The following is a 20,666-nucleotide window of genomic DNA, read 5'->3' as shown; positions in this document are numbered from 1 at the left end:
ACCTCATGAGGCTGACATTCGTGTAAGTTTGAAAGTATTTCTCTCTTCTGTCTCCTTTTACAACCTAAAAAACTAGGAAGGGTCTTTTCTGAGCTCTTCCCCCACCCACATTCCTGTTGTGGGCTAAGCTGCCTTTTATCTCATGGTTCCCTTGGCTGCATCTCATTGCTCTGTCTCCCAAGGTCATTCCCACATACCATTATAATTGTGGAAAATGAACATTATTTAAATACAAGTCTTTGTCTGTTCTTTACATCCGTTTGCAATAATGTTCCATTATTGGATAAAAGCCAAACATACCACCTCATTTACCAGGAATCACTTTATTATATAATATTTATACAAATTAAAAACTGTTAATAGCCAAACATTGTAATTGATTAACCTCTCTGTGTTTACAGCTCACTTTAATTGCTTAAAAATGCCATTTGTCAGTTTCATGTTCTATTGGCAATGTTATTGATTTATCTGATTTGGGCTTTGTCTTGTCTCTCGTACATAAAATTCACATATGCAGTTCAAATGGGAAATGACTCTATTGATTTCCTTAACTTGAGCCCAAATGCTAAAGATTTTTGGATAAGCTTTCTCATTACTTAAGCCAAAATCAATAAGAGAGAGCATCTTTTAATGAAAGAGCAGTTTGAGCAACGTACTTCAGAAATGGGTCCTGTTCATTCTTTGCTTTACGAATCGATCGCCTCGGTTCCTTAAGTGAGGTCCAATTGGTTGACATTGTGGTTTGTCTTTGTGTGTAAACTTGCAGCTTCAGTAAAATGAAGACAAGCTGCAGAGATAGCAAGAAGGAAGCATTTTTGCTGCAATAAAAAAATGATCTACTTGTCTAGGTACCACATTTTGAACTTCTGAGATCCAGCCATTTATAAAACTATTAAACCCAACACTTATTTACTCTTTCTTTTTATCAACAGCATTCAGGATATGATTCTTGAAAACTCTTAAACTTTCTAGTCTTGTTTCTCTGTTAGTCTTAGCCTTATAAGCAATGCAAAATGTCTTTGGTACTGCTAATTTATAGCTTTTGCTATAACAAGTTACTGTTTTATTTAGAGTTTTATGCCTTATAAGAATATCATTATTATAACTTGCTATTTTAATTAAGGCTCCCTTTTGCTGTTTACTTCAGGAATTTTGATTTATTTTCAGCATCAACAGATGGACAAGAAATATGAAAAAAACGAAAAAGAAGAGAAACTAAAGTCAGAGAGCAACAGAATAAATTTGGAATACTCTACATGTTATATGGGCAGGCCAAACGTCAGGTACTGTACTAAGATATCATTAACTGCTTTGGAGTACATAAATTAAGCTGATTATGCCTCACTTAATTAACTGAGAATGACCTATTGATGTATAGGTAGAGTAAGATAGAGACTACAGGCTGCTCTGTTTTAAATTTAGAAGTTTTCAATTAGTTCTACTATTGACAGATGGTAATGAAAGAAAAAAGTTTTCTGTGCTCAGTATTCCTGCTTTTGAAGTTAGCTGGGCATTTCTAATGTCATATTCATTTTGATTTTTGATTTTGCTTGTTTACTTCTTTTAAGTTTTAACGAACAACAAAGCTATACATTCTGAATTATTTTAAAAAATACAAATTAATCTGTATTGGTTGCTTTAAGTGAAGACTTTTATTCAGCATGTGTTTATGTTCTTTCAGTCATATTGTCTTTGAGAATTTAAGCAGCCAGCTGTATACAGGATTGCAGACTGTGCGTTTTCAGTTGACATATAATCTTGGTCTAATGGTAGTAACGGTTTCATTAATAGTCCTGATTCATCATGTGGTCAAAATAACACTGCAAATCAGAATGTATTTGTGAGCAGGAAATAGCATTAAAAGTAAAATGTGATTTTTTTTAAAAAAAGGGACTGATTGGCAATATACTTTGCACACAAAACATACTGTTTCCATTTAATAAGACTTTTTTGAATTAGGAAAGAAAATATTTAGTCTTCTAAATAATGTTTGAACATCTGGCAGCTTGAAATGTGTTGCATTGTTTGATCCAAATGGATCCTAGATTTCTCTGTAATTTACACACCCTAACTGGTAAAGATGTCTATCTTCTATCTTGGTATTGAATAAGATGTAAATACTGTGATCAGTATCTGAAAGGATTATTAAAATGTGGAGAAAATTTACTGAATTTTAATTATTTAAATTTCTTCAATATGAGTAACTGTTAAAAAGTACTTGTAACAAAGTTAACAAGGAAATTACTTCTCATCTCAAAGTAGTCATATATTTTACCAATGATTGTATATGCCAAATATACTTCACTGGTGAATGTTACATTTCCAAGGTGAGTACAAGTAGTCCTTGACTTACCACCATTTGTATTTACGATGGTGCAGCATCCCGCAGTCCTGGGATTGTCATTCGCAGCCTTCCCAAGGAGCCTCTGACAAGCAAAGTCAATGGAGGAAGCCAGGTTCACTTAATGACCGCATGAGTCATTTAACAACTATAGTGATTTGCTTAATAACCATTGCAAAATTGTCAAAAAATGAGGAATTAATCACTTAAAAACTGCCTTGCTTAACAACAGAAAATTTGGGCTCAATTGTGGTCAGAAATATAAGTCTACCTTTATCTGTTTTATCTGTTTTATATAAAATATCCCAGGACATGGGATATTTTATCCTGTGTAAGATTGGTAAATAGTTCATAATTTAGAATGACTAAAATTTCATCAAAGAATGATAATATTTAAGCAATGTAAGTTTTCTTTCTTTCAAGTGTGATACCAAACTTTACTTGGTAAAATCACCTTCTTCAGTTGGCAGAAGTTTGCAAGTTGTTGGAATTAAGAATATTTTTTCTCTCTGGAAAACTTCAGCATTACAAGTTGTGATGCTAAAAAGAATACAATTTTCTTTCCTTTTATTTTGCTTGTGTAATTAAAAATCCAAATATTAAAAGCTTAAACTTGCAGCTTTCTCATTCTGAAATTTGTCAAGAAAAGGAGACAGCACAGCAATCCTGGTTGCCACTGTGTTCCTGGGTAAAATTCAAGGTACTGGCTGTCACCTTAGAAGGCCTTTATGACTTGGGACCAGGATCCATGAAGATCATTTTCTCCCAGTTTTCAATTTGTCCAATCTAGTCTAGCAGGATAGGATAACAAGCCAAGGAATATTGGCTGGCAGGCACCAGATGATATGTCTTCTCAACCATTCTTCCTCCAGAGATTAGGTTGGTCCCAAACCTGCTGGTCTTTCAGAAAGACTTTAGGACCTGGATATATGTTGGGCATAAGGTTCCAAGTGGGTGAAAGACTCTTCGTTTCCTGGTTATGCTGATACCATTGATTATAATGTACCTTGGCTACTATTTATATTTAATTTCTTTTTGTGTGCAGAGTTTAACTGTTTTTAATGATTGTTAGCCACTCAAAGTCACTGGTTTGAAAAGCATGGTGATAAAACAAACAAACAAACAAACAAACAAAATAGTTATCAAAATGGTATTTTCCAATTTTTGAAGTGACAAGGGGAAAGTACTATAACACATTTGTAGGTGAAGGAATAACCCCTAGCAATTAGATCTTTATAACACAAACTAAGATTGGCTTATTGGCTTATCAAGAAAAGAAAGTAACATGGGTATAAAGTATAAAAGTCCTAGAGTGGACATTTTAATGTTGCAATCATAAACATTATTTTAGCACATTTCAAGGTAGATATTTCCTTGTACCTTATACAAATTCCAATTCTCCTACACCTAGACTTACTGCAAAGATGTCCATTTCTGTGATAAATGATGTAGTAAAATCTAAGATATTCCAAATTGGTGCACTACACAATCTTAGCTATAATACATTAAAGACATATCATACTCTGGGAATTTGATTACAGTATTTCTTGTGGTCATCTTTACGAGCATTGTAAGAGAAGCTTGGGTATGCTGCAAAATTTATCATAGATAGAGTAACTTAATAATTTTTTAACTTTAGTGGTAGAAAGTAGACATATCTCTGCATGTGTCTCTACTCCCTCCCTCCTGCATCCTTCCTTTGCTCTTTGGTGGTTCATGTTCTGTTGCTCTGTTCCATTAAAGTGTCATACCATCCTATAATTTGAGAAACATGATAATTAAAACCTAATATTTTTGTTCACCTGAGTATTGTCATCAATCTTACAACAATATCAGAGGGAGCTATCAGATGATAAATGACATTGTTCTCCAACATAATGCCCTCAGAATTGGATAATAGATCCCATTATCCCCAGCCAGTACACCTAAAATTGAAAACCAGTTCACTATAACTAGGTTACAATGTTGGTAAAGCCCATTAATAGTATCATATTACAATATTATTAGGAACCAAACCACAGTGTAAAGTCATTCACTTTAAGGACCACAAAGCAATTTTGCCCAGTAATAAAAGATTGGACTGATGTCTGCTTCTCTTGATATAAGAAGAGTTTTTAATAGAGCAAATAATAAAAATGCAATAATCTGCTGGATCATTTTTTCTTATTTATTAGCAATAATGTAAAACCCAACAATTCTGGAAGATAATTTATTATAGATTTTTCTTAAAAAAGTAAAGTCCTCTTTTCTACTACTTGTCTTTCTGTTAAACTTATCTAAGGCCCATATTCCTACAAAGTATATTGAAGTAGACTTTGCATAATTTAGTTCAGTATATATTCAATACACAATAATATATTGTAATAATAAAGGGCTGCAGCAAAGTAATAAATGTGGCTTCATATTCAGATGTTAGTGAAAACAAAGAGGACCCATATGAGAAAGAGGACAATGTCACATAAGAAGAATATAGACCGGTAGACTAGATATGTAGAACTAAAAGGAGGAATTCCAAATGAGCTAATATTAGGAAAGTATGTACGAATAATAGAAACAGCTTCTTTGGCTATGTTCAGAATGAAACAAGAAAGTGTAAAAGTTGCTAAATAAAGAAGGGGAAATTTGAACAAGTAATAAAAAAGTCAACGCTACTCTGGCTCAGTGAGCTTCCACAAGTAGGGTAGGATGATAGAACAAGTTTGAAGTTTGAGACTCATAGTAAAGACCGTGCTACTATGAATGAGTTTAAATCTCCAGAATGAAGTTACTTTCATCCTAGAGTACTAAAACAACTGCCTAGTCTGCTCAAACTCTTCTGTATTATTTTGAGAAATCCTCAAAATTAATGAGAATGAGAGATTAGAGAAAAGCAAATGTTGTCTCTAACTTCATAAATGGCAGTATGTGCGTGTGTGTGTGTGTGGTGATCTGAATCAATCTGACACTGCAGAACAATCAGTCTGACACTGATACCAGGTAAGGTTTTAAAGATCTTATAGAGAACAATTTGCAAGATCCAAACAGAAATGGAATAATTATAAGACATCAGTATGGATTTGTGAAGAACAAACATTTGATTTATTTTATTTTTATCATGAAAATATTTAATATATTGTGGAAATGCTATAGATATACTGTAACTTTACAGAAGCGGTATAACAAATACTGACTTCTTTAAAGTATTTGATGAAGTACTCCATGATATATCATTAGCATAATAAATTCTTCCATTTTGAACCAAATTTTATATGAGGACTTCAAGCCTTGCATACATGTTTTAAAACACTGTTGTAAAGAAATATTCAACAAACTAGTTTTCCAGATACTATTTCAAATCATGTCCCACCTGATAACCATAATAGGAAATATATTAGAGAATTGAAACTTTTAAAAAGTTTGGTTAAAGATAAAAAAGAAGGTATGTTGCCCCGAATCTTAATTAGTAATCTTTCTCCATTTTTGGTTTTATTGTTTAATCCCTAGAAACATACAATTTAAATTCAGAAGCTTACATAAAAGAATGTTTCCTACAAAGTATCAACAAGGTATGAAAAAAAATGGGTCATTTGAGCCACACCATATATTGAACTAGTCAGGTACTTCATTAGGGATAAAACATTGTTCAAAGGATCTCTCTTGGTAACATGCTGATAAAATAATTCCTATTTTTTAAAAAATAATTATGGTTTGAAATATTTCAAATGAGGTCTATGCATTGGATTATGAAATCATGTTAGGTAAGATCACAAGGAACAAAAAGACCATTTCAATTTCTTAAGCCAAATAGTTATGCTGAGAGTTTTAGCAAGCTAGAAAAACAAATGAGAAGTGAAGGAAAACTAAGATAATTGCCCAGACTAAAAAATGATGATAGGTTTTGCTAATCGTAATGAGTGTGGATAATATTTGGAATAAAGGGTAAAAAGACATTTCTTGACCAATAAAGAGATCTGTCTGCACATCTGTCTAATAGAAGAAATCAAATCATGAGAACTATGCAGGCACCATTTTTTAATTTAATTATTGTATGGAGGCTCACAGACAATAGTAATCAAGTATTTTTGTTTCTGGCAGTTCTTTTAGTTTCCTCCTAGCTAGATTATCTCTATCCAGAACAAAATGAAAAATATAGGATGTAATGAGCCACATTCTGGATAATGTCAAGTATAATGCACATGTGTAAAGAGGCACCACATATAATCTATTTCCCCTATTTCTATTACAAACAATAAGAATAAGTAGGAATTAAATTCACACAGGCAAATCAACTTCTGGAGTACGAGAATACTCCTTGAGGAAGTATTCACAGCTTTCATCTCTGCCAGTTGTCACCCTATAAAAATTTCCCATAACATTTAGGAACAGCTGGGAATTGGGAGTAAAGATGTAAAATACAAAAAACAGCAGAACTTTAATAATCAAACTCGATTGTGTCACGTAACATATCATGACATATTGTGACTTTTTTGCCTTTGCAGAGCCAGGGTGGGCGTGGCCTTTTTGTGACGCATCGGGCCCCTGGGTCGCCAGTTTGACACCCTGTACATACACACACACACACACACACACACACACACACACAGTTACTTGATTTGAAGCAAAATAATTATATGCTATTGCTAGACCTGGTCAAGGTTGCTAGAGTATATGATGGCCTAACAAAATAGTCAGTAGAATTAATTCCAGTTACAATAATGATATCTTGGAGAAGCAGTCTTCATCCTTAGCATTTTGGTTGGCGGATAGTTGCACCAACACACACACACACACACACACACACACACACACACACACAGACCCTAATCGATTTGTTTAAAAACATACAAAGTTAAATGATAAACAAACAAAAAAATTTTGGAAAGAAGAAAAATCTCAGAAAAAAGTAAAAGGCAAAAAAGAACAAAAAAGAACAGGAAAAAAATAGAAAAAGAATTACTTTTCATTTTCTTTTGTACAAATATAAGTTAAAAAAATACAACTGCAAATCAGGTATCTATAGCCATTACACTGGCATGTGGCTAAGCAGAACAGAGATTATCAGATTTGTTTGGGCCTGCTGAGCTTGCTCTGCATTTAGTAATTGCCTGGCTTTGTTTTTGTTTTTAAAAAGTAGGTATATCAGTATCAAATTCTTTTAATGTATCTGTCATATTTTCTGGCGTCACATTTTCAGTGTCATAGATTATTCATGTTTATAGTCTGACTTAAAACTCTCCACTCTTTCAGCATGAAACTCTAAGAAGCTTATGTCACTCCAATACTTGTTTTTATTCTTATTAAATATTCAGGCAGACGAAGCTCTGTTTCATTGGCACAAAACCAAGCTTTGACCATAAAATATCACCTATAAAATGTTTATGTTCCACATTCCATTCTATGTTTTAAGGCTTTCAGTCACTACCAAGGTTAATTTCGGTACCATTCAATCCTTATTCTTCCTGCTGAAGCCAGATGTTTCCAGATGGGAGTCATCTGCCTCAGGAAATCAGATGTGGACCTTTGAATATGTGAAAGAAACGCTTTAACCAGCTGCAGCTTCTTCATTATACCAGTCAGAGAGGGAGGGACCTTTTCAAAGCAGGTTCTTTGAGGAATAATGGATTTATAGACTGTTGGGAAAGTGCCAAAGTGAGTAAAGCTAACATCTTCAAAATCATTTATTCCCAGGTTGTTATACGGACACTGCTCCATCAGAGTGACTATATGTTTAAGCAATATTTTATTTTTTAAAGCACTAACTTTGAAATTGGAGTAGATGGTCCAACTGACTTTTTTTCTTATGTGTGCATGGAAGGGTATTGGCTATTGACTTTTTCTTCTTCTTATAGCCAAATCATGCTAAAGTGAGAATTTAAGTAACTATTGGGCAGATTTATTTCCTTTTTTCTAGTTCCCTATGCTACATAGCATCTTGTTTTAGGTTTTTCTGTACCAAATACAAATTTTGTATCCTCCAGATATCTGAAGAAATAAGGATAGTGCTACACACACACACACACACACAGAGAGAGAGAGAGAGAGAGAGAGAGAGAGAGAGAGAGAGAGAGAGTTTTCTCACATTTAAATACAAATAAAAGCAAGAGCTTTTTTTCTAAATTGGAGAAAGAAAGATTTAAATTAAAGTACAGTATCGTTTTTGAAATATCATGGATGTTGCTTTTGATTTTTCTATGCCACAGTCTTTTGTCACTTCCACTTTGTGACTGAGCTGCATTAAAGCTTCAGGGCACTTCTTTTCAAGTTCTATGAAATGAGATTTAAGAGTCACAAAGGCTGTGTGCCAGTGGGATTCTTCTGCAGTAGGCACTTTTTGATTGTCCACTGAAGACTGCCTAGCCTGCAGAACAATCAACAGAAGGTCTTCCAGCTGAGTATTTAAATCAACATGATACATGAGAAAAAAAGAATGATCTAATATAGGAAAAAGATATTAACCTTTCAATCAGTCTGTAGAACTCATCACATTTAGGATATATTGATGTCTATTGAACTACCAACAACCTACATAGAAAATATACCTTTATTCTAATTGGGCTTAAAATAATCTTCTGTAATTAAAATAATCTTCCTTAATTAAAATAATCAGGCTGTGATAATTATTTGCATCCATTTTGGTATTTTCAACATTTATAGTTAATCTTGCAGATTTCTTAATCAAATAAAATCCCAATAGATTAAATAAGCTTATTCCCAGTTCTAAACTTTATATGCAGACCTCCCTGAAATTAAATGCTACCTAATAAGAAGAAGACTTTATAGAATTGAATGTTAATAAGTAAATACCAATCATCTTATTTAAAATTTAAGTACTCTATACATTAATATGTGAACTTGCAATTGTTTATTTAAATCTTCATCCCTCCCAAAAGTCATTTCCTTATTTCTAAATGTTTCTCAGAAAACACACTTTTCTAACGTACTTACTTATTTCCTTTCTGAAATATGAAGGGTAAATATATTCCAATCTCTGCATTACTTTGAGATGTAGATCAAGTGAGAAACACTTTGAATATCCCTGCTTATTATTTCATTAATTGTCTAAGTTTTAATTAAGAAATTAAATCATTAAAAAGTCTGTTAAAAACCATTCTGAAAAAAAAGAATTACTTTTTTTACGAAATGATAAGCAGAGTACCAGACATAATCATACCGTATATTTATCCATGTCGATGATTGCACCTTATAATCGGTTTTTGTATATGTTTATATATTAAAAATAATTGCTTAATTTATTTTCCAGTATAAAACAGCTGAATTTGGAAATGAAATAACTAAATTTTATTCTTTTGTTCTAGTCTATATAGAAGCAATGATTGCCTGCCCTGCTTTGTTAATTCATTCAGCTTTGTTAATTTCCCACAAATTTAATGTAGAATTCAATTGCACTTTTGCAATTTTTAATTTTTTGGAATGCTACCTGTTATGGGCATGTGCATTAAATATGCAGATAGGGGTTCAATGTTAGCTTATTCAGACATTGTTGTCAGACAAAACCGTTCTGCAGATAAAACTTTTCTGCAGCTATCTACATCTGCCATAGACTTCTTCACAAATGCTATATTTGTATTAACAGCCATAGATGCAAAGATACTACATTATATCTTACAAAAACTCACAATCTTTTATGATGACACAGCATGTTTTTGATGAATTTATAAATGTATGCAAAATAGATTTGATAAATCATGTATGACTTTTTAATTGATTGGGCAGCTTTTAAACTATTTAACTGACTTACCACATTCTACTGCCACTGGTTAAAAAAATAGAACTTGCATTTCTGCAATAATAATTGTTTGCAAAATTATTATTTTTAATAATTTCATTATTAAATTATTTTGCTATCATTATGATGGAAAACAGTGCTATATAACTTCTGCACTATAAGAAAATTCAAATATTTTTGTAACAAACAATATTTTCAGATATGCTTTGTTTAAATTTTAACATCCTGTTTCTTGATTGTTGAATGTATTTGATATATTTTTTAGACCCATTTCCATTTAGCAACAAAAGTCACCTTTTTTCTGTCTGCAAAGGTCATTTACTATCAGGTTTACTGTATACGCCCAATTTCATACTGCATAATAAATCTTCAGCAGCCCTGATATGTGACAGTGTTGAAGGTTCAGTCAGAGGTTGACTGTATCAATGTTTAATGGATTGTCTCACTATAAAAAATTAGCACATGTTTTCAATGAAAATAAATGTTCTTTATGCAATCTATTTTATGAGACATTTTTAATATTGTTGCTTCTCTATTTTGTAGAATTGTTTTTTCTTGTGGACTAGAACATTTTCAGAACTGTTATACAGAATGTCATAATTTACTATATTAAAAAAATTAGGCTGGAATAATTGTATTCAAAACTACCTAGAACTCATCAGCTTCAGTTTCTGATGGACTTAAAAATCAAATTCTGAGGAAGAATCCTCTTAGCTTTTCTTTTGCCTCCTCTGTGCAGGAATCTAAGACTTCAGTGACAGTTTAGAAACCATCTCAACCTTCCACAAATATGGATTGCCAATTTTCTGGAGTCCTCATTTTCTTATTGCTATAATACATTCAAGATCGGCAATGTTCCTGAATTGTCAAGACCAAGGCATTTTTCCTTACATCTTGTCAGAATCTAAGTCAAAGCAGAAAGGTCAATTGTTTTTGGTCCCAAAACTATTAGTATTAATTAGTATTATTTGGTTGGTAATAGTATGACCCATCTTCAGAGGCCCCTGTGAGCAGCAAATGATGAAAGCAGTGTAGTGCTATGGGCCCAAGCATCTTTCCATTTGTGTATGTATTGTGAGGGCACATTTTGCATCACAACACCAGTTTTTTCATTTTGATGAAAGCTTTCAGTATACCTTTGCTTAATAAGCATGGAAAACATAAGTGTATTGGGAATTTTTGGCAATTTCTGTTGTACTTTATAGCCTACATGGGGCAAACATAGCAAGTACCACAGTCTTAATAATAATAATAATAAAGTTGGAAGGGACCTTGGAGGTCATCTAGTCCAACGCCCTGCTCAGGCAGTAAACCCTACACCATTTCGGACAGATGGCTGTCCAGTCTGTTCTTAAAAACTTCCAGTGTTGGAGCATTCATCACTTCTGGAGGCAAGTTGTTCCATTGGTTAATTGTTCTAACTGTCAGGAAGTTTCTCCTTAGTTCTAGGTTGCTTCTCTCCTTGATTAGTTTCCATCCATTGCTTCTTGTCTTGCCCTCAGGCGCTTTGGAGAATAGCTTGACTCCCTCTTCTTTGTGGCAGCCCCTGAGATATTGGAACACTGCTATCATGCCCCCCCTTGTCCTTCTCTTCATTAAACTAGACATACACAATTCCAGCAACCCTTCCTCATATATTTTAGCCTCCAGTCCCCTAATCATCTTTGTTGCTCTTCTCTGTACTCTTTCTAGAGTCTCAGCATCTTTTTTACATCGTGGTGACCAAAACTAGACGCAGTATTCCAAGTGTGGCCTTACCAAGGCATTGTAAAGTGGTATTAATACTTCATGTGATCTAGATTCTATCCCTCTGTTAATGCAGCCCAGCACTGAGTTGGCTTTTTTGGCAGCTGCAGACACTGCTGGCTCATATTTAAGTGATTGTCCACTAGGACTCCAAGATCCCTCTCACAGTTACTACTATTGAGCAAGGTACCCCCTATACTATACCTGTACATTTGTTTTTTCTTGCCTAAATGTAGAACCTTATTTTTTTCACCATTGAATTTCATTTTGTTACATAGCGCCCAGTGTTCACGTCTGTCCAGATCCTCCTGTATCTTAAGCCTGTCTTCTGGAGTGTTGGCTATTCCTGCCAGCTTGGTGTCATCCGCAAATTTGATGAGTTCCCCATCTATCCCCTCGTCCAAATCATTGATGAAGTTGTTGAAGAGCACTGGACCTAGAACAGAGCCCTGGAGCACCCCACTATACACTTCCCTCCATGTAGATGCAGTTCCATTGAGGACCATACACTGAGTACGGCCGGTCAGTCAACTACAAATCCATCTGGTGGTGATGCTATCTAACCCACTTTTTTTCTATCTTATCGAGTAGTAATACTGAATGTCTGAGTATATCTACTGGATGTCTACCATTTGTCCCAACAATTTAGGATTCTAAGAATCTCTGCATGGGAAAGTAAGCTACGTTAGTAGATTGGGTGCAACTGGATTAATTCTTGATTTATTGGTGGGAGTCAGAAAATAATATTGTTACTTAACTCTATACAGTGTTTTATCTTAATTTCTCAGTTTCATTAATATGTGCATGAAGCTTCTCTATGAATATTCTGTTTCATATTTTTGACATCAGATTTTAGAACAAAATAACACATGACATAAACATATGAATGATAAAATGTAAGCAAGCTAGAGATTTTAATGTATGTCTTTATAATCTTTGTAGTATAAATAGTATATATATTTATAAAATTAATTACAGATTTATACAACAGATGACAGGAGCTATGGAAAATTAGGTTGATCTGAGATGGAAAACCATCAGGAAGTACCAGCTCCATAATTTTGATCACCAATTTCAATGGTGAAAAAAGTAAGATTCTACATTTAGGCAAGAAAAACCAAAGGTACAGGTATAATATAGGGGGTATATTGCTCAATAGTAGTAACTGTGAGAGGGATCTCGGAGTCCTAGTGGACAATCACTTAAATATGAGCCAGCAGTGTCTGCAGCTGCCAAAAAAGCCAACACAGTGCTGGGCTGCATTAACAGAGGGATAGAATCAAGATCACGTGAAGTATTAATACCACTTTACAATGCCAAAACTTGGAATACTGCATCCAGTTTTGGTCACCAGGATGTAAAAAAGAAGTTGAGACTCTAGAAAGAGTACAGAGAAGAGCAACAAAGATTATTAGAAGACTGGAGGCTAAAAACATATAAGGAACGGTTGCTGGAATTGGGTATGTCTAATTTAACGAAGAGAAGGACGAGGGGGGATATGATAGCAGTGTTCCAATATCTCAGGGACTGCCAAAAAGAAGAGGGAGTCAAGCTATTTTCCAAAGCGCCTGAAGGCAGGACAAGAAGCAACGGATGGAAACTAATCAAGGAGAGAAGCAACCTAAAACTAAGGAGAAACTTCCTGACAATTAGAACAATTAACCAGTGGAACAACCTGCCTCCAGAAGTGGTGAATGCCCAAAAACTGGAAGTTTTTAAGAAGAAACTGAAACAACAAACATTTTTTGTCTGAAATGGTATAGACTTTCCTGCCTGAGCAGGGGGTTGGACTAGAAGACCTCCAGGGTCCCTTCCAACTTTTTATTTTTATTATTATCATTCATCGCAGTCAGCCAGATGTTCAGCCTGGATTTGGCATTTTGTCTACCTATCGAGTCCTTACCCAGGACCTGGGATAGGCAGATGTGGATGTTTGATGGTATTACAGGTATCGTCGCAGGATGGAAGCAGTTCCTAATAAGGCCGCCTTTTGCAATTGACTAATAGCGAATTTGTCAATGCCAATGGTGTTCAAGTGGTGCTCCAGTTGTTTTGGGATTGCACCCAAGGAGCCTATGACTATTGGTACTACCCTTGCTTGCTTTTGCCACAGTCTTTCTATTTCTATTTGTAGGTCTTTGTATTTTGTTATCTTCTCCAGTTCTTTCTCTTCTATTCTGCTATCTCCAGGCACTGCCACGTCCACTATCCAGACTTTTTTGTCTTTCTTATCGACAATTGTTAAGTCTGGGGTGTTATGTTGCAGGTGCTTGTCTGTTTGAATTCTGAAGTCCCAGAGCAGTTTAATTTTATCATTTTCTATGACTTTCTCTATTTTATGATCCCACCAGTTTTTGCTTACAGGCAAATGATATTTTTTGCAGATCTTCCAATGCACCATTGTTGCTACTTTGTCATGCCGCTGCTTGTAATCAGTCTGTGCAATCTTCTTGCAACAGCTTACCAAGTGGTCCACTGTTTCTTCAGCTTCTTTGCATAGGCGGCACTTACTGTCTGTTGCTGTCTTCTCAATTTTGACTTTGTATGCATTTGTCCTTAAGGCTTGGTCTTGTGCAGCCAGAATTAGTCCCTCGGTCTCTTTCTTCAATTTTCCTGCTCTTAGCCATTGCCAGGTTTTATTATTATCTGCTTTCCCAGCTATTTTTTTCATGTATTGGCCATGTAGTGCTTTGTCTTCCCATGCCTCTATTCTGTTCTTCATTTGGTCTTTCTTGTAGGCCAGTTTGGTCTCTCCAGTAGTTAGTAAGCCTTCCTGATATACTAATTTCAGTGCATCTTCATCATTGTTCTTCAGATATTCTTCCAAAGCCATTTTTTCTTCTTCAACCATCTGATGTACTTGTAGCATTCCACGCCCACCTATTTGCCTTGGTAGATAAAGTCTATCAATGTCACTGCGTGGATGAAGGGCATGATTCATTGTCATTATTTTTCTGGTCTGCCTATCCATTGCTTTTAGTTCTGCTTGAGTCCAGTCCACTATTCCAGCTGTGTACCTAATGACTGGGATTGCCCAGGTGTTGATTGCCTTTATGGTATTTCCTCCATTGAGTTTGGATTTTAAGATCTTCTTCACTCTCTTGATGTATTCACCTCTAATCTTTTTCTTGACTTCAGTGTGCTTGATGTTGTCAGCTTGAAGGATACCCAAGTATTTGTAGTATTCTTCCTCATCCAGACTCTTAATGTTATTTTCGTGGGGCATCTTGATTCCTTCAGTTTTCACTATTTTTCCTTGTTTGATAGTAAGTGTGGCACATTTGTCCAAGCCAAACTCCATTACAATATCTTGGCTATATATACGGACAGTGTTGAGCAGCGATTCTATTTCAGATGATGTTTTTCCATACAGCTTCAGATCATCCATGTAAAGGAGGTGGGATAGTCTGGCAGATGTTTTTGATGTTTGATAGCCATGTCCTGAGTTATTCAGTATTGTTGACAGAGGAAACAGTGCAATAACAAATAGTAATGGTGATAATGAATCTCCTTGAAATATTCCTCTCTTGATATTAACCTCTCCCAGCTTCTCACCATTGATCTGCAACTGTGTCTTCCATTGTGCCATCGATCTTTGCACAAATTTTCTGATGTTTCTACTGACTCCTGTTATTTCTAGGCACTTGATTATCCAATCATGTGGCAGAGAGTCAAATGCCTTTTTGTAGTCAATCCATGCCACATTCAGGTTGGTCTTCCTTCTCTTGCAGTTTTCCAAGATCATTTTGTCTATTAGGAGTTGATCTTTTGTTCCTCTGCTATTGGGGCGGTTTCCTTTCTGCTCAGGTGGAAAGAGATTGTTTTCAACTAGATGCTGTTGTACTGCATCAGCTACCACACCAGTTAGTAATTTGAATGTTGTTGGTAAGCAGGTAATTGGCCTGTAGTTACCTGGTGTTGCCCCTTTTGCTGGATTTTTCATTATTAGGTAGGTTTTCCCAGTTGTTAGCCACTTTTCAATTTCTCCTCCTTGTAGTATATTGTTGAACTGCTTGGCAATGAGTGGGTGTATAACAGTTAGATGTTTCAACCAAAACCCATGCAGTTCATCTTCACCTGGTGCTGACCAATTTTTGATTTTCTTTGCTCTTTTTTCTACCATTTTTGTTGTTATTACTAGTTCTTTCATTTCAACTTCTGTTTTATTTGCATCCACCTCTTTTAACCAAGCCGCATCCTTGTTGTATTTCTTTGGGTTATCCCATATCTGCTTCCAGAACTGCACTGTTTCTTCCTTGTCAGGTACTGACTGATTCCTTGCAGTTTCTCCATTGATGGATTGGTAGAAACGTTTCTGATTGGATTGAAATTGGAGGTTCTGCCTATAGTTTGCAATTCGAGCTTCATATCTACTGATTTTCCTGGCTATAGCTGTTATTTGTTGCTTTATTATTTCCAGTGCTTCCTTGATCTTCCTTGTTTCTAAGTGGTATTTCTTGATTAGGTATTCTTTGGTCTTCTTGTTCTTCAGCTTCTTTTCTTTCATCTGTTCTAGCTTGCTTGCATGTGATCTTAACTTGCTGATCTTATTTTCTAGTCTAACCTTCCATTTTTGTGGTGCACTGTTTGTTTGTTTTTCTTCTTTGTTGATTTTGCATCCCAGGTATTCTGTTATAACTGCAGCTGTGCTGTACATTAGTTGGTTTGTTTCTTGCAGTGAATTGGTGCTTATACTTGCTATTGCAGTATTTGCATCTTTTAATGCTTGTGCTAGCTGTTTCTTTGGAACAAGCTTCAATGCAGGCAGCCTTATTCTGTTGTTTTTGTGCTGTTCTAGATGCTCAATTATTCTTTGTTTCAATTCTTTTATTTCTTTAGTTAGAGGGTTTTGTTCTTCCTGAGGAAGAGGTGCCTGGTTTCCAAATGAGAACAGTTGTATATCTCTACTGGATTCTTTCACTGCCAACTCCCCCTGGTTTGCCTCTACATTCTGAATTACTTCTTGTAAGGCTTTGATTTCTTTGCCCTGGGTAAACCTTTGCAGTTCGTCCAATTCTGTTTCTGTAAATACTTTATTTCGTGTTATAAATCGGCGTTGATCTGCTAGTCTCTGTTCTGTTATTTCTGATTCTGGATGTTGTTCTTTCCAGAATTGGTGCATTCGTTTTAGATATCCTCGTCTTGTTGGACTTGATCTGTAGTAACAGATCATTATTTCTTTGTTTTCCATCACTGTGTATCTGCGACGGGTAAACACCTTTTCTTCCAGTAGTTCTGCAGCTGCTGGCCCTGGTTGCTCAGCCAACAGTCCTGAGTCCTGTAACCCATTTTTCACCAGATATCCAGGAACTCCAATATCTAGTGCGGACCTTGTTAACCCGGGCGACGTCCGAGCCGGTATGGCATTCTGAAATTTACGTCTCACCATATTTTTTATGGGAGAGACACTCTTTGTCTGACTCCTCTGATGAGACCTGTCCAGTATGGTTGAACCTCTGGCATAGCTCTCATCTTCCTCAGAGTACACAAGCCCCACAACCACGTCAAGGTAGTGCCTCACTGGGGGTTTATTATTATTATTATTATTATTATTATTATTATTATTATTATTTATAGAATATACAATAATAGGTTTGGAAGAGACCTAGGAGGTCTTCTAGTCCAACCCCTTGCTTGACCAGGAGATCCTATACCATACCAGACAAATGGTTGTCTAGTCTCTTTTTGAAAGCCTCCAGTGAGAGAGCACCACAACTTCAGAAGGCAAGCTATTCCATTGGTTGGTTGCTTCCTCTGAACAGAAGTATCTGCAACAAAGAAATTGTCCTCCTCTCTCTCCCTTTATCCTTTATTGCTTTCCTTTCCTTCACCACTTGCTTTTCTTTGTCTTTGGGGCATGACCCCTTAATTCTGGCTAAAGGCAACATACAGTAGTGACAACAGCTATTATTTTAGACAGCAGCAAGTAATGGAATACATATACTCTGAAACTAAATGAAAACTTGTGGGCAAACACTGGTAATCCTTGCATTCTGAATAAACTTTGCAAACTTACATTTCTGAATGTTTCTTCCAAATAAGTAATTTACACAGTCCAGTTACTTGTAGTGGCTAGTAGTGATTTGGTATTGGACGAGAATCAAGATGTTCTAGGTCATGTCTTCACTTCTCTATAAATTTAAATCAATATATACAGTATTTTACTGAAATAAAATAAAGGCAAGGAAAAGCAGAATATAAATTCAATAAATCTATTCTGAAGGAAGCCCCATTGAGCTCCTTGGCATTTATTTTTGGGTAAGCATGGATAGCTCTAAAGACTTAAAGGTTTTGCTAATTTATTGTGACTGGTCCAGAGAAATGTCTATGCTGACAGCCAAGTGACATTTCCTAACATATCTGACAATGTCAGAGATTGTCTCCTCTGCTGTTTTTCATGAAAGAGTAAGTGCCAAATTAGACATGTTAAATCTGGGTTGAGCACTCAGTGCCAGATTAAGCCTTAGGGAGCTGCCTCTGCCAACTCAAGCATGCTTTCACATACTCTCCACATATATTCTTATTTTCACTCTTCCACATTGGTACAACAGTCTTTTTTTTTTTTTTTTTTTGGATAGACAAGCAGTTTAGTTGCAGTAGAATGTGATGAACTTATTTGTCCTTCATTTCAACAAGGTCTCCCATTTCATAAGGTGGCAAAATGTAGAGTGAATTAAGCAGCTGGACTAAACATCTAATTCATGGCTATTATAGCATAGAACATGCTTTCAAACTGCTAGGTAGGTAGAAGCTGAGGCAAGTGATGAGATTTCACCCCGCCACACAGTGCTAGTTGAGCCTTGATACAGCTCTTCCTTTTGTCTTCCAAGGCCATTCCTTATGCCCTCTACATTATTGGAACTCTTATTATTACAATTATAATAACAGTATCTTGAATGCCTGATGGAATTTTTTGCCTCTTCTCTTAAAATGAACAGAATATCTTATAAACAAGAAAATTTTGGGTGGAAAAGCTTTAACTTTCTTTCTTACTTATTTCTCCCTTTCAGGGCTAACTTGGTACTTATGTGACTTCTCTTACAGAAAACACTTGCATTCCATTTTCAAGTTTCCTAAGCACTGATGTCATGCTTCCAGTCCCATCTGTTCATATTGGCATCACATGAGTGCATACTCATATGTAAGGGGTGGAATTTATTTTATGGAGTTATGATGCTTCTTCATGTCCTCCCTCCTTTCCCTAATGCAGGATTGTTCAGAATTTTAGTGGGAAATATTAAAAGTGTAGCCTTATTTCATATTATTAAAACTCTGAATATAAACTAAGTTGTCTCCCTTGTAATTGGCAAGATACTTTATCTGCTAAAATTGGCTATAATTTTGTTGGAGTTTGGGATGGAAAAGTTAACATCGTTGGTGAAGAAACAGGCCTTTCAACTTTCAAGTCTCTGCTCCAAATATGGTGTGAAATATTTATGAAAGTCATATTTCTCCTTTATTCTCAGTTTGTTTGCATTAAAGGGAATAGTACCTATTGTATAAATGATCATTCTTCCCTTACATATTTGAAAGAGGATATCATGGTTCCGACAAACAGAGACAAATAAAGCAGAACTCCAAGGCTTGCAAGTTCCTCAAAGAACATGTTTATTGATACAAAGTATCAGCACGTCAAAAGTGAAACCAAGTCTGAATAGACACGTAACAATCCCCAATACAAAGTTAAGAAATTCCATCCCTAAAGCTATGCAAGCTACTACGCTCCCCAATATATCTTCTTGGTGGGCTTTTCACGAAATGCCCAGCCTGCAGTCCCGGGAGCAGCTGATGACCTTGGTTCCCATGGGAGAAAATCTGTTTAGTCTAGCGAAGCACCTGGTAAACCCCCTCCCTCCGTGCTATGTGTCAACTGAAAATGAGTAGGGAAAATGGCTATAGCCACGCTCATTTTCAAAGTTAACAGTTGGCTCCTCTTCAGAAAGAAAGAATCTCCTGCAGGGGAAATAAAAATCAGGTTAGGTATCCCCTCAAGGCTTGTGAGGGTATTTATCATAACACTTTTTTTTTATCAATCTATCCGTCTTCACATCTGTATATTTCACCCATGTAGCCTCTGAAAGTGGATAACCTTTCCACTGGACAAGGTATTGTAACTTTCCCTTATATAGCCTAGAATCGAGAATATGTTTCATCTCATAATGCTTCTCTCTACCACCATTGGACCAGGTGACTCTTTTGGAATAGATCTTAAAGTGGATTCTGACACTGGTTTCAAAAGACTGCAGTGAAACACCGGGTGAACTTTCCACAACAATTGTGGAAGTTTTAATTCCACCGTCACAGGGTTTATGATTCTGATAATGGGGAAAGGAGCAAGGAATTTCGGAATTTTTTGCTGGACAACTTTAACCATAGATATTTAGTTGAAAGATAAACTAATTGTCCAACATAAAAAGGGTTTTGAGGGGAACATTGTTTGTCTGCTTGCTTTTTGTAAACCTTTGGTAGCTTTGGTTTCACATTCACCCAAACCCCCTGGAAAGATGTCACCCATTGGTCCAAAGTCTGGGAATAGGAGGCTCCTGTGGGAACTCAGGCATGGGCAAAAAATCTCGGCCCGTTACTATTTTGATTGGGGTGAGACCAGTGCTACTTGTATAGTATTATTGTAGGCTATCTCTGCAAAAGATAAAAGGTGAGCCCAATTAGACTGCTGGTAATTTACATAACATCTGAGGTACTGTTTCACCATTGCATTAGCTTTCTCAGCAGCTTCATTAATATTCAAATGAAATGCAGATGAAAGCCCCTGGGAAGACCCAATCAGTTTAACAAACTCCCTCCAGAAGTTTGCAGTAAACTGGACTCTTCTGTCAGAAATAATTCTCTTTG

General features: G+C 35.7%; 1 long non-coding RNA gene across 1 annotated transcript in view; it reads left to right on the top strand.

The window, feature by feature from the left end:
• Positions 1-20,666, top strand: part of LOC120317382 — a 192,393-nt gene that overhangs the window by 58,968 nt on the left and 112,759 nt on the right. The window contains exon 4 of the long non-coding RNA XR_005559218.1: positions 1,168-1,283. This is a non-coding gene — a long non-coding RNA (uncharacterized LOC120317382). The remainder of the gene's footprint in view (positions 1-1,167; positions 1,284-20,666) is intronic.

This window comes from Crotalus tigris, unplaced genomic scaffold, assembly GCF_016545835.1.
Source record: "Crotalus tigris isolate CLP2741 ecotype Arizona unplaced genomic scaffold, ASM1654583v1 scf7180000019636.1259824, whole genome shotgun sequence".
Classification (NCBI taxonomy): Eukaryota; Metazoa; Chordata; class Lepidosauria; order Squamata; family Viperidae; genus Crotalus; species Crotalus tigris.
This window is presented reverse-complemented; position numbering and strand designations above follow the sequence as displayed.